Here is a 24,912-nt window from a genome sequence, read left to right as displayed (position 1 = left end):
CTACACTAATAGCATTATGTTTCAATGTAATGGTTTAATTGCAGTGAGCAATATATACAAGGAAGATTTTTTTTCCTGTTTTTATTTTGACATCCAAGCATCCCTGTAGATAGTTTATAATTTGAATTCTTTATATGTTGCTTTAATCTTATTGATTACCTATGAATTTACCTTCTTTGTTTTATGTATTTGATTTGCATTGAAGCCTTATACTTTCTACTTTTTTCTTACTTTAAAGACACAACAACAGTCACTATATGTATTTATGTAAGAGTGGACAGTAGGTTCTCTTTACTTCACTGCCTTCTCACCACTGACTATACTTGTTACTATTAAAGATAGAGTAAATAAAATTCCTTTACTTTTGGGAGTATTGTAACATTTATATATCTCCTTCCATTTGTAAATATAGATGCTAGCAGTTCTGTGATTTTAGAATTTCTGGAAGATTTATTCCTTATGTATATATTGTTTGAACTGAGAAGTTGTTGATTGCTGTCTTAGGGTGAACATCATGTATTTATTGTCTGTGGATTCAGCAATGTTATATTCAACCAAATTGTATGGTTTATTAAATTTTGCGTCCAAATTAAGAGTAGTGCAAGACTTAGCACTAAACATATTTCTGCAAGAAAGATATACTGTAAGAATAGAGCTGACTGTAGTCTTGCAGCATTCTGATCTATGGTCCAGCTGCTGGAATGCATTTTGGTGAAAAATGTCTAATTAGAGTTCAATTGTTAAAAGTATATAGAGGCTCGAATACAATAGTGGTATGAATCAAGACTTGGGAATAACTAAGTTCAGGAAAATCAGTTGTTGATCAAGGGGGCAGAATCTACAAGTGGTGTAAAATAAACATTGGCTGTGGCTCAAGCCAGACTGGTATGAAAGTGTGCATTGGGACGCAAAAACCTTTGATACTGAATTTTATCAAACATCACATAGTCAATTAAATATTATAATTAGAGCTAAATCTGAAGTTCAAGAGCCACAAAACCTTTTCATGAAGAGCTCTTTCCTTAGAAACAAAGCCTGTGGTCTTGAACCAATCTTGAACTCTCCCCATAGATACTGTTTTAGGAAAAGATTTTGAAGATGATTTTATCAGAAATACTTCACTGAAAGCAAGAGATATGTAAAACTGCTGCAAATTTGCAGATTAAATGTAAATTTGATTAAACAAATAATTTTGCATGATATGCAATCCAAAATGCTTTCGAAGTAATTATTTTTGGGGGAGTTAAAGAAACAAAAACCAAAACAAAAAAAACCGAAAACCTACCTGGGCTTTCCATCATGGAATAGAGAATGAAATTACATTCCAAGGCACTAGGAGAAGCTGCTAAGCAATGTAATTATAAGCTTGTAGAGTAGAAAAGAAAAAAACCCCACAAATTAATCAGAAAAGAATAATCCCATACCTTGAATGAAAGACTTTGTGTTAGGGAGTCATATTTTCCAATACTGGAAGATTTTTGTACCTATTGCTACCACTGATTAGGGATTTAAAATCGACTCTATTCTTGTTTCATCCAATGTTTGAATGAATGCAATTAAGATTTATATTGGGTTCTGAACAGCCAGTGCATAAAGCTCCGTTGCATTCAAAGGGAAACACTGGCAGGAAAAAGAGAAATAGATGAATAACGAAAGTGGCTGATGAGTAAAATTCAGACATTATAGCTAAGCTTTCTGCTGTGGAAACATCCAGCCAAAAGTGAGGTGTTCTGTCAGTGCTCCAGTTCAGTTGCTGCTTGTTCAGCACCTGTCCATGAGGTAGAGTATTCCAACCATTCTTATAAGTCTCACGTGCATAAGTGTTCTTCCAGAAAAGAGGGAAAAAATCTGGATGGATATGATATTATTATAGGGGGCATTGTTGTTTTCATCATACAGTACTCTGCAATGATTTCTAAAATGATTGCTATGAAATCTGGAGAAGGAGAAAAAGTTAGAAAATCTGCATTCATCTTTATTTTCAAGATGATTTCTCAGATTTGCTCCTTATTGTCACTTTCTGGTTTTCATTAGTTGTTCAAAACTTACGTAGGGAAGAATGTTTATCTTACCAAAACCATTAATAACATTTCAATCTATTTTAGAGAATATACATTAAGGGTTATTGTAGTGTTTAACTATAATAACTGTAGTTATTAATTCTAACACATTTGAGTCAGTCTAAGTTAGAAAAGGGATGTTTTATCTTCCAAATATGGAAACAATAAATAATATCTGTGTTTTTGAAACAGGATAAAAGCAAATGGTGACACTATTCTCATCTGCTGGTTTTGTGAAGTTGAATATTGGTATATGCTGTGATGGAAGCGATTTTTTCATGACAGAATCGTGAATTTGAAATCAGTGTGCATTGCTAGCACCCTATTGATATACTCTGAGATAGTTTCATGCTTTTGGTGAACTGAGCCTACACTTGCTGTTGGTCAACTGGCCTGGCTGAGACCTTCTGCTGCGGAGTATGATTAAAACTGAATGACAAATCAGAGATGACCAAGAAAGAGAGTATTTAATGTTTTTTTCCTATTTAAAGAGAAGTTAGCATGTTCTCATGTGTCTTGATATCAATTCTTAAACCTTCTGGTAATTTCACAAACCTGTTCTTTTCCATTAAATATTCCTTATACAGTGTAAGAGTAATGCAGTCTTTGTTGGAATACTCTGCCAAAGATTATACTGCAGTTTATGTCTGGTAAGAAAATATTTCCTTTACCAGCATCCAGCCAAAGGAGACAGTTGCATTAAAAAGGAAAAAAAGAAGACTCCTGTGACCTCTTCTGAGGTTGAATGTATTTCTGTCCTTGTCTTCTTTAACTGTTAACTAAATCTATGTACTCACATTTGGTTCATCTCAGTGAAATGAATGAAGATATGGAGTAGAAATTTCCAAATTTAATGAACATACCAGTTTAATTTTTCTATTCAAATTACTGAAGTATCAGTCTGATTAAATTTTATTAATATTTTTATTGAAATGTTATTTAATATTTTTTTATTCACCATAATGCTCAATATCCTCTTTTTTGTCCTCAAATGTACAGATTTATGATGATGGTATTAATCAAAAAAAGAAGAGAGAGCAGTCAGTGCAATTTGTCATAATCTTTCATGGGTTGCTACAGATCAATTTATAAAAGGTACCAAGACACGCATGTAAAGCAGTCCAAGACAGCTGCATGAGCCCTTCCTTATTCTGTAAGAGTCTAAGACTTATGAGAGGTAGAAACTGGGGTAAAAAGATGTCTTCAAAAGGTAACAGCATCTGGAGTATTGTTGCGCAAACAAATAATTGTGATATGAATTAAAGTTGTTTTTTTTTATGTAAGGTGGCGTTTTTAAAAGAAAAGCATTAGCAGTCATTGACTGATACAACTGTGTAGTATACAAACCTAAAACATGTTAAAAATCTTGAGATGGTCTTCAGGTTTGGAGAATTGCATAACCATTCAACTTTCAAACTTTCAACAGTTAAATGGATTTAGAAACTGAGTCAAAGCAGAGAACTTCCAGTCTAAGCATCTTGGGGGAAAAGAGGATCTTCAACTCTACCCACATTTGGGAGATTCTCAAAGTGGGCTTGGTTTCCTACAGTGTCTTGTTTGGCTTTAAGTGCCTTTAAGCCTTTAAGTGGTTATGTTTGCAGATCTTGGCCTTTACCATCTTAAAATGGGCTTTGACAGAAAAAAATGTAGAGCTTTGGGCTGTTCTACTCTCTTGCTACAAAGGTGGTGACCTGTGGATAACTAGGCTACTAGTGTGACAGAGCAGATAGTCTTACTGAATTTATTCCAATCCCTGAGAATTCAAAATTAAGAGTTCATCATTGAACATGTATGTGTCTGTTTATAGCAGAAAGATAATTTATTTTGCAGTTTCTAACAAACTCCAATAATGTTGTCTATCACTATAATAAAATATGAGTTGATGTTGTTTAGTGCAAAAATTGTTTAAACCAAAAAATTCTTGCAAGTAAATATGAAAACATACGAAGAAGGATGGCAGATTTTAAAAGAGAAAGAAGGGCCCTTCTATAAGTTAGAAAGGACAATATAATTCAATTTAATCATTGAATACTCCATGCATTTTAAGTGTGTTGCCAGCAAAAAACAGCTGTACACCACATGATTTTGTATTAATACGCTTGCAGAAGCAAGCATCTCAATTCATAGCATATTTGTCATAAAATCTTTATGGTATTTCTTACAAGGGTAGATACTTTATTGAATGACACTGCTAGGCTGAAAGGGCTGGTGTGGAACAATTGGTTACTCAGCTGCTCAATGTGAATTTTATTTACCAAGTATCTAGACAGCCTCCCTGTGTACTGGAAAGAGAGAGGATTGGCTGGGAGCAGGAAGGAGAGGCACTAACTGTAGTCATAGGGATAATTTGGAGAACAGACAGCTTCTTGGAAACTGTCAGATAGAGGGTGGAAAGAGAATGGTGGAGACTAAGAACTGGAGGAAAAGAACACATGTATGGAGTGAAGTGATGATGTTGGAGAGATGAAGAGAGTGCCTAGAGGGAGGGAATGAAAGCCCTAACTAAGAGATGAAAGCTGCAAGGTTAAGAATTATAGTTTCTGCATATCTAGTTAAGTCTTTTTTCCTGAAAAAGATAGGAAAAGTGAGATGCTTGTGACCTTTTCAGAGCTGCTGAGAACCAGAGGTTGCTTTTGACTTAATAGTTCTAAAAATTGGTGTGTTCAGTATTTCCAAAAAAACCCCATCTTTTCAAAGGAAGTAAAGGGAAGTTCCAGATGAGATAAACCTCACTTACTCCCTCACACACTACACAACTGTCTTTTAGGAGCTAATAATACAATATTGAAAGGGATAAACAAGTGACCAATGCTTTTCATGATCCGTGAAGGAGCATGTAGAAAAGTATTTTGTGAAGTGTGCTTTAAATACAACCTCCTCCTTTGCAGCTAAAGTGAGGAAACTTTGCCAAACAGGAAGAACTAAAGGACTAATGGTTAGGAGTTTGTTCAGCTGCATTTTTTATGGAGAAATAGAATTTACCATTTAATTGTCTCATGTAGCACTTTAGGAAGCTGTCAAGGTATCTTATTTCTCTTTCTTGAAAAGTGTTGCATTTAACTTGCTGAACAGATAGTATTCATAGTATGGAATTGAACATTTGCTGATACAAGAAGCCATTCTGTGGGAAGTTCCAGTTCTAAATTTCTGGGTTTTTCATGTAGAACAGGTACAAAGCTTCTTCCTCCATTTCAATTAAAATTTGCATTTGCATTCCAAGCAGATTGTCTCTTCTTATATAGTCTTTGAGAAATTTAAAGCCAAATTAATTGGCAGTCATGATACAAACATACAGTGGATATATAACAAATCAGAGTTCAACTATTAAAAATATATTTAGATGAAATACAAGCAAAATAAAGTGTGGAATAAGCTGCATTCTAAATGAGCTTTTGGAAAAGGGAAAACTAAGTCTTAGCTAACAGATTAAATATGAAAAGAAAAACAGACTCAACTTCTGTCTTAAATTAAAATAGCAACATAAAATGATTCCAGCTGACTGATGGAGTATGATATAGCCACACCAAACATCTTGGCCTAGCTCCTGGCCATATCTGAACTGTGCTCAGCATAAAGGGAGAAAGGCGCGAAGCAGAAATTCTTTAAAGCTGCCTTTTGTGCCTCTCTTCTTTCAGTCCACATCATAAAGTACAGCAGTCTCAGAAGTGCTTGATTCTGCACTCCCTAACAAGTTTTTCCCTGTGAGCTGATCTGGCAACTGGGGGGGACTTTTGCTTTGCCTTCTTGCTTTCAGGGCTGTGCTGTATGGTGGGGTAGGCAGGGAAAAGTACATGTTGATAAAAGGATCCTGTGTCTCCTTTTCTTATCTCATAGAAATATTCAACATCTGCAATCACCACTGTTCCTAGCTGCTGTGCTTCTGAAGAGTGGCATTTGAAGTATTAAAAAAATTATGATAATCCATGCATTAAAATGCTGATTTTGTCACCTGAAGGGACTGATTAATCTATGCTTTTTATAAATAATTCACAATGTATCTGTCTGGAATATTGTAGTTGCTGAGACACTGTGACATGGTTTTTTAAAAGAACTGTAGCTGTATTCTATCCAGCTAGTTATTTGCTCATGTCAGAACATTTCTTGAAAGAAATAGATAACTTCCCTGCTGATATTGCTGCCATGCAATGCCATGCCATACCATATCACACCACACCAGAAACAGACACAAGTCTGGAACTTATTCCAACATTTAATGCCTTCATTTCTGCTCCTCTGCTAACATCTGGGGAGAATCACACTGACTCTACCACTGCCTTTTTCTTCTGTGGCCAGGTATGAGTGACCAACGCTGTTCATTGCAGAGACAAACTAGATCTGGAGAAGGATTATGAACATTCTTTAAAAATGTGATTCTTTAACATGAATCATAGAATGTCTTGGGTTGGAAGGTACATTAAATACAGTCTTTTTCCAGTCACTCTGCCATGGACAGGTTTGCCACCCATAAGACCAGGTTGCTCAGGCCTCATCCTACTTGGTCTTTAACCATTCCAGGGATGGGGCATCCACAAACTTCCTGGCCAACCTGTGCCATTGTTTCACCGCTCTCTGAGTAAAGTGTTTTTTCTGAACATCTAACCTAAACTCTTCTTTAATTTGAAACCATAACCCTGTGTCCTATCACTATCTAAATGTATAAAGTGATACTCTCCTTTTCTATAAAACACTTTAAGTACTGAAAGACCACAATAAGATCTTCCTGGAGCCATCTTTTTCTCCGGGATGAACAACCCCAGCTCTCTCAGCTTGTCTTAGGAGAGGTGCTCCACTCCTCTGTCACGCTTCAAATCCACCCTTCAAATCCATGTCTCTCATAACTGGGAGATAAGGATGTTGTGTGGGCCCTTGTCAAAGGCCTTCACACAAGCCTAGACAAATGACAACAGTCAGTTTTCTCTTGTGGACCATTGCAGTCATTCCATCATAGCAGGCCTTCAAATCCTATGAGGAGCAGCAGCTTGTCTAGTTTGGAGAAAAAAGGCTGAGCAATGATGTCATTGCTGTCTCATTGCTCTCTACAGCTTCATGGAGAGGGAGCATAATGAGTAGGTTGCTGATCTCTTTTCCCTAGGGCCCAGTGACAGGAAATGTGGGAATGGCTCAAAGATGCATCCATTAGAGGAGGTTTGGAGTTGATGTGATGAAACATTTCTTTACAAAGAAGATGGTGAAACACTGACTAGGTTAATGCATTATGCTTTAATATCACACTTTAATTTTTGGTCAGCATGAAATGATCAGGGAATTGGATTAGATGATCCCAGTAGGTCTCTTCCAGCTTAATCCTGTTCTATTCTATTTTATTCTATTTCTAATTAAAATCTAAATTTGAATTGTATTATTCCTATCTCCTCCTTTCCCTAGCAGTGCATGCTGAGGAAATATCTCATGTTTCTTCCCAGCTCTGCATAAGTAGAAGAGTCTGAATGGCTAATCATGTTCCAACCTAGGTGTTGGCTGTGTCCCTTTGTGGGAAGAAGGCATGAACCTTCTGATGGGTGTGAGAGCTGTGGATCATCTTATGATGATTTGAATGACTGAACAAATTTCCAAAAAGCATGTGTGGAGTGTGATTTTTTAAAGTTTGTGTTCATCAAGTTCAGCTGGGATTCCACGGGATGTTGAACCCCTGCACCTCTGACACTCGCAAGGCTCAAAGACAAAGTGCTCAGTCTGAAGCACATTGTGCTCCTGAACTAAATGATTCCAAATGTTTTTTGAGATGAACAATACCTGTTCCTTTCCCTGTGGATTTTTTATTCTTCTTGTAATAAATTTTAGAAATGCCTGACTTGTTTTCTGTGGAAAAAAATGCTAAAACATGAGAGCTTGAGAATAGCGTTGCTCATCAGAAGAAAGGTCCATTGGCCCAATGCTTCTCTTCAAAGTGGTGAGCCATCGTTGTCTAAAGGAAAGCTTATGAGTTGTGCAGGTCTGCTCCTGCCAGGATCCAGGGAGTGCAAGCCTTCTACAGCTGGGACTGGCATCCCCTGGAGCCTCCAAGCACATGGTGTCCTGCCAAGGATCCAGGGGATGTGTCTCAGCTCATCCTGGGCTGAGACACTCTCTGGGTGATGCTGTAGGTGTGTCCACTTCTGACCTCGTTTCCTTGGTGGGCCTGGGACCTGCATTGCAGATAGCCCCTCAAACTAGGCCATAACTTCTTAGGCATAATTCCAGGCATAATATAATGTAATTATTTGATTTTATTCTATTTCCTGTTCTCACCATGAGCTGAATAAAGATGAGACTATTATTTGCCTGAAATCACAGGGGTTTTCAGCTCCAAAACCACTTTCAAGGACACGTCACAAAGATTACAAGTGGAAACAAAGTTTTTATTTATTTTCTTTTGTCTTTCAGTATCTGCTTCAGAGCCAATGCTCACAAGAATCAAAACTGTCTCACAATCTTAAGATCATTCAAGTTTTCTTACAACTAATGCAGACTTGTCAAATCTTATCATTTAGTGGTCTTTTCTGAATCCCAATAATGTGTTAAAATCTATTTATTCATTATTATGGATTATTGAGTACAACTTTATTTAAGATAAAAATTATTTTACAAGCCAATTTTTTCTTGGCATGATTCTATAGACTTTGCTCTCATGAGGTTTCTATCTTGTGTTTTGCTAAAGTGAAGGAATTATTTTTGTATCAAAAATGCTTAAAGAAGATAAGGCAATCTTTTTATCTAGAATTTTTGGGACAAAGTGAAGCCTTTTGCTTATTAATAAGTTGAAACTCAAGTGTGCATTTAGAAAATTATTTAACTTTCTCAAGGGAAATACAATTGCTCTGGTGCAGAGACTTTAAGAAATTATAAGGATAGCTAAATCCTAAAGAAATATCTGGAATTTTCTCTACTCATATTTGTCTGAATAGGTGTAGATATTTATCATTTATGTGTACCATATCCAGTATAATGCAGTATATATCCATTAAAAATGCACTTAAAATTAATGAAAGAAGCACGTTTTTGATAAAGTGTGAAAGCTGTAAAATTCTGCATTGAATTACTAGTGCTAAGAATTTTTTTTTAAGTTTTAAAAGGCTTTTTTATTTCTACAAACATTTGACCCTGACCTTGAAATTTTTATTTTCTCTAATAAAAAAAAAAATTATTAATACCTTTATAGTATGGTATTTTCTTTACTTTCAGATTTGGCGATTCAATTAAATATGAAATTCTGAAACATGTGGAAAATAAAATTACTTTGTTGTGCAACTTTTACTAACAGAGGTCTTAAAAACTGACTAGTGGAATATGAATCCTTTTTCTCACTGTAATACCAAGATAAATTTCTGGCAAAGGCTTTTTATTAGTGTATCCAAAAGCAGAGTGCTCATAGTTTTAAATCTAAAATTATAAATTTGTATATTCAGCAGAAATAGATTTTTTTCCCCCTTTCTTACAGTCAAGACAGAATCATCTGTGGTCTCACAGTATATATTCACAACTCATGGCCATAAATTCAACAGTATTTGCTAGGAATAGACCTTTCTTTGTAATTAGGGGATAGGAAGTTTCCTGAGTTGTAACACAAGTCTGTCAAGAATGGCTTTCTCAGACATAAACCTTATGGATCATCTAAAGATTTAAGGAATTTCCTTCTTCTCTATCTTCCATTATGCAGTTCTGTTTTCACTCATCATTAAGTGTTTTGTCTGTGTTTTGGGCTTTTTCTCCTTTTAAGCATTTGAAAGAAAAAAAAAATAAAGAAGGACATTGCAGAATGTTGAAATTTGCTGGAGATATTTTAATGTTCAGAAACTTCGTGGGTAAGATGAAAATTAGTAGATCTACTATCAATATGAAAACTTTCCTTACTGGCAAAAATGTTAAAAGAAAAATTATTGATATGCTGATATCATATTTCCCAGGATGAGCAATGGACTCCACATTGAGAATTATTCCTGAATACCCATGGCAGTTGAAAAGTTTAGAAAGCCAGCCTTTCCATACCGTTTTTTCCCCTAGTTCTATGTGGTCTGCCATACTGAAGGCAGTGAAAAAATTATATATATATTAAACCTTTTATTTTAGGCAAGGGTTTCCTTCTACAAATGCTGATCTTGTGTAGGCAGTTTGAGTCCATTAGCCTTTATTAGTTCTGTCTTAGCAGTGGGCCTGCAAAGGCACCAGCTGATCTTCAGTACTTTAAAATAGATCATGCTTAATGTAACATGTACCGCTGCAAGATGAGATGATGTTTTTTACAATTAAAATCCTAGGTTTTATATAGCATGATGAGTGTAGGATATGAACCTTTATAGAGCAGAGTAATTGAAATTTAATTACCCACTTTGAATTTAGACTTAGAGTGAGAAGCCCGTAGTAGTTAAAAGCAACATCTGATTCCAGTTATCAGATTTTATCTAACCTTATTAAATAATACAAAATACAAAAGAATTTTTCAAATAACTGTATGATGCCAAATATAATAAATAATATTATAATAAAAAGAAAAGGAAACAGAAATTGGAGAGCTATCATTCTAAGAAAAGGCATATAGCAAGATTACAGTTTATACAAAGAATTTGACATAAATGCTATCCTTTCAAGGGTACATATTTCTATTAGAATTCCTTAGGAGTAATACACAGAACCATCAGGAAAATCTTGAGAACTTCCAAGAAGATGAACTGCAAATTAAAATTCAGACTATACATGGCAGTATTTTATTATATCTGGGGTACATAACATTTTCTCCTGTGATTCTATCTAGAAGTTGAATTCCTTCCATTCTGTTTTCATGACTGTTTTAATATGAAGTTTGAAACAAAATTGAGAATTTTTTTCATTTTGTTTGAGAAGCAGTCCAAAAGTCTATAGGAATACATCAGTTATAAGAATAGATTCCTATAAACACCATGCCAAAAAAATAATAGTTACAAAAAAAGTGTTCCAAAATCCTTTCTTCGTAGGACCATTTTAGAAAAATATTTGTAGTACTCATCTTAAGGTTGCAAAAGTACCTAATGAGGGACACTCAAGCTGTAGTTCATTACAGAATTCATAAGGATGTCTGAAATCCCTTCTTTGCCTTGCAGAATACTGTTTTTATAGTGTGAAATATGAACATGGAATACCTTTTATTTTGCTTGTAATCTAGATGTGATCTGAAAGTTTTGGATAGGTTCCAGTTAGCAGCTGAAATGTTGACATCTCCTCTGGAATTAAGGTTTTTCCAACAATACTTTATGTAAGCAGCTATGATACTGAAAGAAGTGTTTTTCACTTCAAGTGCTTTCTCTTTCCAAACTTCAGAGTTACTCTATATTTGAAGGTTGGAACAAATTCTGTCCATGAATGACTCAACTTCAAAATGTTTTGTTTGCACTGCAGAATATGATACACTCTCCATTGGGAAGCTGCTAGCCTGGCATGTTTAGCTAGTTTTCCTGCTGACTTACCAAGTGTTATGCAAGCATTGCTATCCCATGACTTGAACAGCTCCTGTTACTTTAAATATGGACACAGAGTTTTAAATAATAAGGTCCTTCATGGAAGTTAAGTCAAATATTTCAAGATACAAAGGTCTATATGAAATAAATATCTTTCCACTTTTTCTTCAAGTGTGAGTTATAGGCCTTTATTACTTTTTAACAGAATATCCTTTTCTCTTGAGAATATTTAAATATTCAATATATCATTTAAGACCATAGTTTGTCTTTTGAATTTGCTATCAGACAAATATTTTCCAGAAAAATGTGGATTACCCAGCAATAAAATGAACTTTCTTTCTGTAGACATATAGCTATAGGGTGGAATAATAAATGAACAAAACATATTTTGAGTCCCAGGCTGTATTATCCAGGCACATATAGACATTGCAAATTTTTCAACCACAGAGGATGAGTACAATCCAGAGGAAAATAAAACTTTTATGAAAAGGAAGCAATACTAGATTAATAAAAACCCCTTGTTTTCTAAGTCAGGCTGCATATTATGGAACTGTGTGTGTGTGTTAGAATGGCTAAAATCTTACCCATATGTTATTTTGAAAGGAAAAATAATTATTAAACTTCAAGGAAAATTTGCTTAGTATGTAACCAGTATATTAGAATTGACCAATGTAATGGAGTTTTGTACAGCAAAATGAATCATATTATCTCCTGTTTGCATGTCAGGAGAGGTAATACAATTAGCTAGAGCTAGCATTTCTGGCCTCTTTAAGAAGGAAATGCAAACAAAAGAGAATGTGATGGGTTCTGGAGGAAGAGAGACTGTTCTCTGGGGGCAAGTTAAAGAAAACAAATGTTAATATATTTGTTAAATCACACAGTTAGGATTTACAGTAATTTCATGACCATAAGGCGCACCGGACTATAAGGCGCACCCCCCCGGGAGTCAGCAAATTTCGCAACTTTGTAGATCACATAAGGTGCACCGGACTATAAGGCACACCTTTTTTTGCAGCGAGGAGCCACACGGCGCGCAACAAAGTAACGAATTACTGGCAGTTGCTCAATTTGCACACATTTTTCAAAGATCGGTGTAACCTTTAAACGCAGTCCCAGGCACCCTCCCTGTGCAGCGGACCCCGGCACTCCCGACCGCCCCCGGCTCTGGCTGGCACGGCTCACGGCTCCTGGCTCCCACCACGTGGCTGCACTGTGTCCCGGCTTCCCCTCAGCGGGCGGCGGCGGTGCTTCTTGCCACTTTCCCCCGGCGGCGCTTCTCGCCGCTTTTTGCCACTTCCCCATGACTGCGCCGATTGTCGCCGCTCCCCCGCGTTGGCACTGCTTGTCCCTGCTTTCCCGCGACTGCACCGCTTCTCCCCACGTCCCTGCAGCACTGCTTCTCCCTGCTTCCCTGCGACTACGCCACTTCTCCCCGCTTCCCTGCGGCTGCGCCAATTGTCGCCTCTTCCCCACATCAGCGCCGCTTCTCCCCACTTCCCTGCAGCTGCGCTACTTTTCCCCTCTTCCCCATGACTGCGCTGCTTGTTGCTGCTTTCCTGTGGCTGCACCGCTTCTCTCCGCTTCCCCCTGGCTGGCGGCCACACCGTGTACCCCCGCCCGGCCGCCACACCGCGTCTCAGCGTACCCCTGCTCGGCGGCTGCGGCTCCCATGGTTCCTGACTCGGCTCACAGCTCACACTTCTGGGTTTGCAAATTTCACAACTTTGTAGATCATATAAGGCGCACTGGACTATAAGGCACACTTCCGGGTTCAGACCAAAATTTTAGTCAAAAAGGTGCGCCTTATAGTCGTGAAATTACTGTATGCTAGAAGAGGAAGAGGGTTTTTGTTAACCTGTTATGGTACATGGGTAACTCTAAAGAGGACAGGGATTTTTATTTCTTTCAAAGAAAAGTTTTGCAAACAAACTGTATGATTTCAGATCTGAAACCCGTTTGATTGACATCAGTACAACTGCTGAGCCTGTTATAGGTAAAGTGAAAAACTTTAAAATAGTTTTAAAGACCCCACTCTGTAATCACTTCCTGTTCCATTGACTTATTTTGGGAGTTTTAATGTGCAATTGTTTCAAAGAAGTGGTGCCATTAAGTAGAGTATAAAAAACAGTATTGAAAATCACTTACTTTAATTTAGTAGGAAATTATGTATTAGATGGCAAAGTGCCTTTCAACTTAGCCATGTATGCCTTCATTTCTGACATGATGTGATTTGTTAAATGTTTGCTATTTTGTGCCTGATGGACACAAAGTATGGCCATACAGTTCAAAAGGAGAACAAATGAGAGGGTCCATCAGTCCTAGTCAAGATGTAGAATGAAGGGCTTCCTAAGCACTATATTTAAGTTACAGGTTAAGTTACATGGACAATATTCAAACCATGTCCAATGTGCATCCTTTCATTTTCATTTCCACCATGCTTCTTCAGTTACAAATTTCTAGATTTAACAGTTGGAAAGATCTGAAAGTAAAAATAAATTCTACTATGGTCAAAACCAAGAGAACAGAAAAGTGACTGAGATTTATACTGTAGTTGGTGGGAACAATATTCTGCTGGAGTATGGCTGGACCATACAGCAATGTTCATGATAGAACACTCACATGACAACAGTGGCTCTTTATTAATAGTGATATTTTAGTCTGGAAATGTAAGTAGATTGCAAAAACATGCAGCCCATATGAATCAGAGGTTTTTTTACTTTTCCAGGCTTTCATACATAAAAGCTATCTTTGACAGATATTGGCTTATGGACTAAATAGCAGGATACAAAAACACTCAAGTGATTTAGGCTGCTAGTTTACAAATCCTTTTCGAAGATGGAATTGGAAGCTTAAGTCAGTTATTTAGTTACCATTTATTCATTTGTTACATTTTTTTATTCAGTATTTGAGCTTTTAGTCCTTTAAGTCAACTCATGGAGATTCTTACTGTTGTTGTTGAATGGCCTGAGTCACATTCCTCAAGCAAACCCACAATGGGTGGTCATAATACATTGGCAGTCTGGGAGAGTCCATCAATAACAAATAGCTCCTAAATAGGCTGTATCATGGGTGGTCCAAGAGTTTTCTGGGAGGGACAGTTTCAGGAAGACACTATGGCTTGAATGAGTGTAATGCTCTCTGTTTCTAGGTGTGTTCTTTGTTTAACTGCTAAGCATGGTTAACCTTGTGACAGCTACTCATTAGGGAAGGAGACACAGAAAAAGAAGATATTGCATACTAACTCCACGTGAAGCAGTCTCACAGGTCGCAGGCTCATTTTTAGGCATATTTTGGTAAACTGAGTTTTTATATTTCAGTGAAGAAAATCAGAGTTTACAACTCAGTTTGTAATTATGGAGGCAGGTATGGCTCCTGGATTGTGAATAAGTAGTGAAAGATTAGAATATTTGATTACATATCTTGCAATATCTTTAAAAATAAATAAACTCTTTACATTGATTGGTATAGTTACATTCTTCTGAAAGAACACGGTTTTACTTCACAATACTGTATACAGTTGCACCCTTGTGATGCTCTACTGCCAAACCACAGAATTTTTCCAAACTTTGAAGCTGAAAGAAATTTGTGTGCCACAATGCTGTGGGGAAATGTTGATTTGAATTATATTTTTCCAGTATGGAAGTGAATCACTTCAGTTACTTACTTATAAAAGCAGAATTTTCTTTTTGTTGATTCTTTCTTAAGGATGACACTTCCAGTAGTACATCTCCTTTGTTTAAAAATCTCTTCTAATGCTGATGATGTCAATGCCTTCCATGTATTTTTTACATGCCAATACACTTATCAGTTTTAGTGGTTTATATTAATATATTTATGTCAGAGATGACAAAATGAAATCTAGCCATGACAAACCAGCAAAATAGCAATTTTTTCCCCATTTCATTAATCTGGCTACTATATGTTTATTCTTCATTAAATGCAGTCTAATGTCTTTATTTTTGCAAAATGAAAATCCTGCAATAGCAAAAGAATTTGTTTTAAGTGGAAACAAATGAAGGAAAAAGCAGAAAAAGCATGTTGCTATAAACAGCTATTAGGGCTGAATCATACTGGAGTTGTGTGGATGTTTTCATTTTAGACTGTCATTTGTTTACTAATTTCTGAGTTTTTTTCTTTTGGGACAAATTATTAACACATGTTTTCTCAGCTGTCAAGAAAGTGTTTTCACATTTTTTTTTTAGTAAAAACTGAGCAAAAAGACATTCTTTGCACTTTTTGTGTGCTTGCTTTTGTCTGTCTTGAAAAATATTTCAGCAACATGAAATAACTGCTACAGTCATAGCAAGGATCTAGTGTTTTCATTAAGTATCTTTCACTGGTTTATCAGGAGATGCTGTTGCAGTTCTCTACTGCATTATGATGTAGACAAGAGTCTATTCTGCTCAGTTTTTTGGGAAGGAGAAGAAAGGGATCACAAAGAGAAACAAGAAACACTGCATTAGTGTTGGTTAATTCTGACACACAAAGTGGCCTTAAGGGCAGTTAGGAGTGAGGTATTTGTAATTTTATGGTTAGTTATGCAAGAATATAAACTAGTCCATTTAGTTCTTGAAATCTCTAACATGCCTCCATTTTTTCTTATATCCGTATGTCCCTAACAATATGAGAATCGAGACAGACTACTGAAGACCTTCTGTTAGCTGCAGTTAGAGGGGTTTTTTTGGTGTTTTTTTTTTGTTTTTTGTTTGTTTGTTTGTTTTTCTTGTCATTTGCTGTTTAGAAAACAGTAGTTTTAGTTCATGAGACTACAAAACTGAAAGGTTATTTCTAGATCAACATTGGTCATTGAATTTGCAAGCTAAAATTTGACAGCATATTTGAATTCATTGCAAGTTTGCTTGCTAAAGAATTCAGAAAAATCAGCTCTTGGTTTCATTTGTTTCCAAAATGAAACCAATTATTACCTCACAGCAGATTAATTTCACAATTGATTTCTTGGATGGTATATTAGTATTGATGAAAGAGTAAATGATCCCTTTTTGATTTTGCATTCACATTACTGTTGTGTAGTACATAAATAAGACATTCTGTATGTGCACACACTTGAAGAGATCATCAGAAAAATCTATAATTTGCCCTCTTATTCTGAAGAAAGCTTCAGGTTTAACTAGTATTCAGTACCTTGAAACATTCGGACCTGCCATTATAGTCTGCTTATAATTGTGATGCTATGAACATTGTCACTTGTCATTGAAGACACTTATTTCCTCATATTATTAAATGCAGATATTTTATAATAGCTAATTAACTTCTCCAGCAAAATAAAACCTTTTTTTTTTTTTTTGCTGATGGATAATGGCAAAGAAGTATTTCATGGAATTGAAGTAAATGAAAGCAAATTAATGATCTTTTTGTGCTTTCATGTGTTTGAATATTTCTAAATGAGAGTCAAATTAGGCAGCAATCCCTTCCTCTCAGTACAGCTGAAAAAATATTATTTGCACAGCTAGATCTGATACCATGTGTGGATAATTAAATCTTGTGGAGCTGTTGACAGCCCTTTTTGATTTCCCTGTGTCCTTATCCAAGCTGCCCCATTGTAATTTCAAGGAGTTTCTTATTAGTAAGTGGCTCAGCTGGACAGTACATAATACTACTTTGCTTTGGAAATTCAGCAATGATGAAATGTCATTTTTGGCTTCCTTTTGCAAGTCAATGCAAATGATCCCAAATACAGTTTGAAAAGAAAGTATATATTGGCTTAGTTAACAATACAGCTTCTGATTATAACTGTCCATGTTGAAAATCACTCACCAGTGATCAAAGGTGCAATGTTGTAACTCTTTCAGGGACTGTCGATGACATCTGCCAGCTCAGTAGTAGGTATGTAAAAGATCTCATGCAAACAGATATTTCAGAAAGTGAAATATTTGCAGAGTAGCTCATGTGTCTCTGTCCGATATGTGGGCTGTGGATGCTGAGGATGAATAATGAGTAATAGCCCGATGTTATCAGCACCCTCTCGTTTTGATCCTTGCCTTTTATCAAGTAACAGAACAAGATCAATCATAAAAGTATTTGCAGCAAAACTAAATTGTTACTTCCATGTTTGATGGTTTGTTTTTAATGAATTTCTATGCAGAAATTATGATAATGGGAAACATTTGAATTTGGAACTTTCTTAAGAAATCGTTATTTGTCAAGAGTTGCACACTTGTCAAAATTATTGACAGGGCACTGATGTGAGAAATACAGCCACCATCTAGGTTTCTGCATAGCTTTGGCTCTGTAAGGAAACTGTGCATTGAAACTGCTTTGGAAACTGCATTGTGCTGAGTCAAAAGTGGAGTGGGATGGAAGTGGAAAGGATGGATGATGGTGAATTAAATGCAGATAAGAAAGATGTAGCAAGGGAAAAAAACACATGAACCCACAGGGAAAATAAAGTGAACAGAATTATCTATTTTCACTGAATTCTAAACATTTGTTAAAGATATATTTCTTTCAGACAAGCACTAGGGAATTTTCTAAACCTCCAAGATGAGCCAGAGAGTTTGCAACAAGATAAGAACATACACATTAAAAAAAAATTACTTAATGAGCATTCAGCTGTGCTTGTCACAGCACTCAGGGATTGCTTAACTGCACTTGTTATAGATTATCTCCTGCTATGGAGTAATTCTATGGTCAATATGTGGGCAATTGAGAGTATTGGAATTTCACATCTGTCCCGTACTCAGCACACCCAGAGCTAAATCTTCACATTCCAAAGAACCTTAATCTGTGTTTTGCATTCATGATTTTTAATGGTTGCCCATTTTGTGCTATTTTTGATGACATGCATGTAACATTATCGTTGCTGATGTAATATGGTCCTTTTTTTACTTGAGAGGTTATATAAAGACTACATGCTATATATGACTATATATTAAATGTTTTGAAAGTAGTAAATATTTTCAATGTTAAGAACTGTATTATTAAAGAATAATGCTTGTCTCTTTAAATTTTTAAATCCTCCCCTTGCCTCCAATGATTCTTCTTTATGTTGCTCAGAGTAAATATCTAAGAATTTTTCTGTCTGTAAATCTGCATGGAGGCTTTGATCGTTTTTAAAAATCTTTATCAAACATGGACCTTTTATCTGAATAACTTTCAAGGTTTAATACTTTCAAAGGCTAACAGTACACCTTACATTCTCTTACTTTGTACTAACCTGGCAGGTAACCAAAAAGATTATTTCAATTACGTTTATAAACTTCTTGGAAGTGATTTTCTATGGCACTTGAGCATCATCTTTTTGGTTTTCCCATGATACCTATTAATTTAGTTTTGAATTAACTAATTAACACTTTGCACCATTCCACAACTGTTTGGTTCTTTTGAATGTAAGGGCTGAATTATTGGTTGCATTTATGTCTGACACAGATGAGTTGTGCTCTGTAAGGAAGATGCTCAAAGCTTGATGCAGGAACAAACTTTGGAAATTTGTTAGTGAAAATTATTAGTTTGCAGTGAAAAAAAGGAAGGGAAGGTGGTACATAGTCACAATTTCATTTTGAATCAAGGGGTGACAATGGTGAAAAAAGGAAGGATAAAAACAATTAACCAGATGAGGTAAAAGGACATGGTTGCAATGAGTCCTAGATAAATCTTTTAGCTATTTAAAGTAATGTGGAAGACCATATCCTTGAGATCCTAACCATAAAAAAAATTTAGGACTAGAGGTGACACTGTAGAACGAAAAAGTTGTAGATAATCTCCAATTTACCTGTACCAGTGACAAGTTACTGTCTAATGATGGAGAAAGTTTGAACAAAAATTGCAGTGAAAGAGAAATAAGGATCTTTGTTCTAATCTTGTTGGAGTTGAAATAATGGTGACTCATCAGACTGGCATGGAGATTGGTCTGGAAGAGATGTTTGAGTTCTGCTTAGAGAAATAGCAGCTTGACATTATCTGAAGTTAATATGAAAGTCATGAAAAGTGAAAAATAAGAACAGACTTCTGTGAAATGTTGTTGGGGAACTTATTGGGAGAGAAGAATGCTCTTCTGAGGGACTGATAAAGGAAAATCAGGATAGAAAAGAATCATGGAATCCAAGAGGGATTTAAATTCCAGGAAAGCATTATCAGCTGTATTGAAGGCAGGTTGATAGATGGAAGCAAGTACAGTTGACACATTTATTGTCAGTTATGTCTAGGAACGGATCACTGGAAAGAATATCAGGAGTCAGTGAAATTCAAGGGTAAAAGGTGTGTTAGACAAGAGGACTGCAAAAAACCCTCACCAAACCTGACTGCAAACAGTTCATGCTTTGTTATTAAGTAAATGAGAGATGATCTGTAACTGGAGAAACAAATGTCGACATCAGCAGGCCTTTTAAGGATACAGAAACTAAGGAGTGTTTACATTGGAAGGAGGAAGAGTCAGATGACATTGATACGTTAATAAGTAATGGAGAGAGTAAAGGAAGTAAGCTAATGTGTGACCCACTGGGCCTCTGAGGCAAGGGAAGGAGTAGAGAAGAGGAATAACTTAACTGGCAAGGAAGCACTGCAGTAGGGAAAAGAAAAGGAAGAGTAGAAAATACTGTGGAGAAATAGCAACAATTAGGAAATAAACTGTAGGGATTACAAACATTTAATTTCATACTAGAAAAGAAGTATTATTTAGCCAAGGTAGTAACCTCACCAAAACCAGAGAAAGAAGATTCTCAGATTCTTTATTGAAGTGCTTGCTGAACATTCCTATAGGTAAACCTTTTCAATTCATCTCTTCAGCTGAAGCACCAGAGTTAGCCAGGTTCCTCCTTCATCCACATACACAATAAACAAACCTTGTCATTAGAGCAAGGGTACTGCAATTGCAATTCCTGGTAGCCTGTATTTTATCTTCTGTAGAAATTGTCTCTGAAATCTGAACTCATAAATGTGTAAAAGATAACCTTTCATGAAAAATGCAGAGAACTTTATGAATGTTTTTTTATTTAATCTTTTTGGGTATTACATATCTTCTTGCAAAATGCCGTGAAACTCATGCTTTTGGGGATGAGGATGGAGTAGAGTTGTCTTCTTTAAAAGTCTTTAGAATGCTTTCCTCTCCATTTTAACATACATCAGTCTGAGTCTCTAAAAAAATTCTATATTAGCTGTATAGGGCAATATAATATTCCTTATGGACTAAATTTTATAGGAATGAATGCTGCCCAAGGATAGGCTGTTTCAAAGTGACCCATCAGTCTTACAACTACTTTAAGTTCTGACTTTTTCAAATGAAATGAGAACCAAGGCAAAGGATTTGCTTTATGTATACAATTCTTACTTGTTGGTGTTTAGATATTTACATGCCAAAATAGTTATACTTTATGTTCTCCCATATGGAATAGTAGATTCTCAGAAGGTTAATTGCACCATTCTACCCTCTTTCTATATATGGAACAGGTTATTAATTTGGTTGCTTATATTTATTCAAAAGGTACCTTTGGAAGGTGACACATTAGCACTGGGCATGCCAGTCGAACCTTGGCAGTTTCATGGTCTTGACTTTCTACTGGCACTTGAAGAAGAGGAGAAAAAGATTAATTTTTTCACTTTAAAATTCTTTTTTTCCTGAAGAAAATACATCTACTAGGTAAAAATGTGATAAGATTTCTCTCTGTTTTTGATCTGTCTATGATCTAAAGGAAAAATTTTACTCAGAAAGAACTACAGAGAAAAAAATACCAAGATCACAAGCTTGTTCTTTGGAATACATTGGACAGGGATTTCAGTAAAAATTAATCTTCAAAAGAAGTAATAGAAATTTATCCCACCACACTTCTAAACCATTATGTAAAATAGTTATATACAATTAAACTCACCAAACATAACAAAAAAGAACTTGAAGTAGAACCCAGAAGGAAAGAAAAAAGCTAACAAAAACATCTATGTATTCACACACAATTCTAGTGCAAAGTTTTAAAGTTGCAGGAAAGGGCAGAATGAACATTTAGTTTTATAAGATGAAAAATTCTTTTTTCAAGAAAGAAACAAGAGAGAGTAATGAAAAAATGTTAAAAACTATCAGTAAATGAGGTGAATAAAAAAAGAGATATGCCTTGTATTTGCAAGACAATGACAATGACAATGACAATGACAATGACAATGACAATGCAAGACAATTAGAAATGTAATACATTTCAACATGAATAAGACATAATAATAGATTAAAAATTAAATATTAGCTTTATAATAATAATGATATAAAAATTAAAAATAGCAAAATTAATCAAAATATTTGCTCTGATAGCTGCATAGGACAAAATTTGTGTCATGCAGCAGTGGATTCTCATGTTGTTTGCATGTAAGATACAAAGGATTTTCTTGATTACTGCACATAGGGATTGGGTAAAAGTAATTGTAGTGTCACACACACTTTTGTGAGTGGACGCAGTTTTAAGGGCTTATACTTACAAAAATATCTTTTTAAATTCCAGTGTTCTGGGAAGGAAACTGTTTTAGTAAGTATTTTATTTCTAAAAGATATAGCTTATTATTAATTTATACCAGAGACATTTTCAAATACTTGTGAAAATTTAAAGAAAAACTGGAAATAGCTTAGTTAATTACAAAAAATATTTCAGTATTTTATGATATAAAATATAGTCTCAGGACTGAAAACTCTGGGTTTGACAATTTTTCATTAAATATTTGTAGCAGATCCTCAGTGCTATTTCATTTGGCTGTGGAGTCTGCTTTTCAGGCCAATAACTTTATATGGTATGTATGGTGAAAAATCTTGATATTTGGAGACAGGATCTAGTTCTAAATGCAGAACTTTGTTTAAAGACACATCATTGTATTTGTACCTAATTTGACTGATTTTCAAACACAATCAAGTGTGTTTTTGTGTTTTTTATGTTCAAAGTGCAGGATTGAAACAACGGACCTTGCTCTGACTGACATTAATGGAAACAGCCGTCTGTTTTATTTGGAGCAGTGTCGTGTCTGGAGGCTGTCATGAAATGATAACAAATAGTAGCAAAGCCTACTGGAGTAATACCTAAAGCCACAGTCAGGATGTTATATAACATAATAAATTGGGAGTCCAAGTGCACTAGCAGCTTCTTGTGGAAAGGTGCATATAAAATAGGGCTTTTCTCAGAACCTATTCAAGAAAATGTTCACATCTTGGAAGTCTGAAGAAAGATTTTTGTAGTTATTGTCTGTGTGTATATTTCACACAAGTGAGTGGAACTGATTTGCGTAAGTTTTCATGCACATTTCTGTACCTGCCAATTAACTTTAACAATTAACTTCGATGTGTAAGGATAGAATTAAAAACTGACCTGCAAACTTTAGCAGCAAACAAGACCCCAGGCTTGTATAGCCCCTGCAATACCACAGGACATGTTCCTAATTTTCCATTGTTTACTTTTTGAAACTCTTAGAGAATGTACTACCTATCTTCTTAGCAATCCAGCAGAGGTAAATGTCTTTTGATGTAGTGTTTTATTTATATTCTGTATGTTCCTCTTTCACAGTAATTGCTGGATCTTGATTATGTTGCCTGTCTTAACATTTCACTGTTGACCTCCTATTGTCTCCTAAATTGGTTCAGAATGGACTGAGCTTTGCCTGTGCTCCTGGTTTGGGAGCTGACTTACACTCTTTAAAGAAGGAACGCATACAGCTAAGTATTTGGGTATTCAAACAATGAATTAGGCAGAAGTATCAGGGAAAACTGACATTCTTTCTACTGTTTGTCTCTGTAGGAACTCATGTATGTTCATTTTTTAGATTCTTATTTAGTTACTGAGAAAAATGTGGGTTTTTTAGTAGAGAATTTGGTTTTAGATTTCAAGGATTAGTTAGTCCAGGCATTCTCGCCTTCTGCATGGCTGCTCAGGAAGCTCTTAATAACTTGGATCAATCCCCACTGCATCTGTATATTATGTGTTAATTATTCGGGGGAGTATAAAGGAAAGGAAAAGTACAGTGCTCTGCTTCTCCTGAAACAGCTTATGCCAGGAGCTTCTGCTGCTAGCCATGGTTTCAGCCATATTCAACCTTCTTTCATTTTTCCTCTATTGCTATCTCTTCTGCTAACAGGACCACTTATAGGAAGATGCCAACTTTTCTTCTCTAGGACCAGTTTAGGATTCCCTGTTGGTTCTGTCTTTTGTCTTTATTTGAAGCTCTAATACAGTCCTTTTCCTTCTGCTTTTTCATGCTGTTTTCCTTCAATAAATATAGAGGAAACAAAGCATCTTTTTTCAAGAAAATTACCTCACGTGCATGGTAGGCATGTCATGATTTCAGGACTGCTTACCAGTCAAGACCTGTTTAATGGATTGGAATGAATCTTCAATGTAAACTTTGTAAATCTTCTCCAAGGAATATTGTATGACTCGGAGGGTTAAAGCAAGTTTACTTGGCACATAATTAATAATTGAAAGGGAACTGAAAAGACATAGAGAAGAGGACTGGCATTCCAATGCTGAATGTAATCAGATGCATTTCAATCCCAGAAGACCCATTTCTTCCCTATTTGGCATGAGGAATTCTGTGAACTGTGTGAAGATGCACTTGGCATCAGTGTGTGCTCAGTGTTTTTGTGGAAGATTATTTCATTTTTTCATACTCTGACATCCATAACTTTGAGCAATTGGTGTTTTCTCCCTCTAGAGGCTATATCATAACAAGGGGTATCAGCTTGCTGTGAACCTTTATGTCTACAGTCTAGTGTCTTCTTCTTTTAATAAAAATGGTAATCACTGTCTTTTCTGGAGAAATGCATAAATTCAGGTTTTTTTAAAAAAACTGCTGTATATTATTTGCTTTTCCTGATATGATTACTCTCAAGGCTTTCACTATGTTCCTCTCCAAAGTAATGCCAGCTTTGTGCGTATCTGCTGTGAAGGTGCTGGAAAGAATTTTCAGCAGAAAGATGTCTGCTCAATCCAAAGGGACTCCCAAGAAAATTCTGGAAGTGTGTCTAAGCTAGTGATGTGCATACATACGGTCTGAAGATTGCTTTTATAGCAAATACTGCAACTGCTAAAGTGAATATGTTCTTCTAGTATCTCTGAATTTGTCTAATTGATTAGGCTGGGAATGATAAGGCCTGCGGCCCTGCAGAGGATGAGTATGCAGTGATAATCACCTGGTTGAAAAGATTATTTCCTCAAAAACCAGAGGGATGGCAGGAGGGAAATTCTTAGGAAATTGTTATCTGTATTTACAGCTGCATTCCTTCTCTTTGGCCCTTCTTCAAAGGGAAAAGTTGGGTTTGTAACCAAGAAGGTGGGGCCCTCTCTTCATCTTTTCTTTAGCGTTCAGATAGCAGGACAGGGAAATGTCATGGATATCCCTAGTCTTAGATGCTTGGTTGCACATACGTGCACAGACCGAATGTCTGTGTAGACTACTCCACTTTAAAATTACTGATATATGACTTCCCTTTATCCTCAATACTAGAGTAG

The 24,912-nt window shown here is 35.8% G+C and overlaps 1 protein-coding gene across 4 annotated transcripts in view; it reads left to right on the top strand.

The window, feature by feature from the left end:
• The window catches only part of WDR27 (WD repeat domain 27), a 93,963-nt gene that overhangs the window by 52,581 nt on the left and 16,470 nt on the right, over window positions 1-24,912 (top strand). The gene's annotated exons all lie outside the window — the stretch shown is intronic.

The sequence above is a fragment of the Catharus ustulatus genome, chromosome 3 (assembly GCF_009819885.2).
Source record: "Catharus ustulatus isolate bCatUst1 chromosome 3, bCatUst1.pri.v2, whole genome shotgun sequence".
Classification (NCBI taxonomy): Eukaryota; Metazoa; Chordata; class Aves; order Passeriformes; family Turdidae; genus Catharus; species Catharus ustulatus.
The sequence above is the reverse complement of the archived record's forward strand: the minus strand, read 5'-3'. Positions and strand labels throughout refer to the sequence as shown.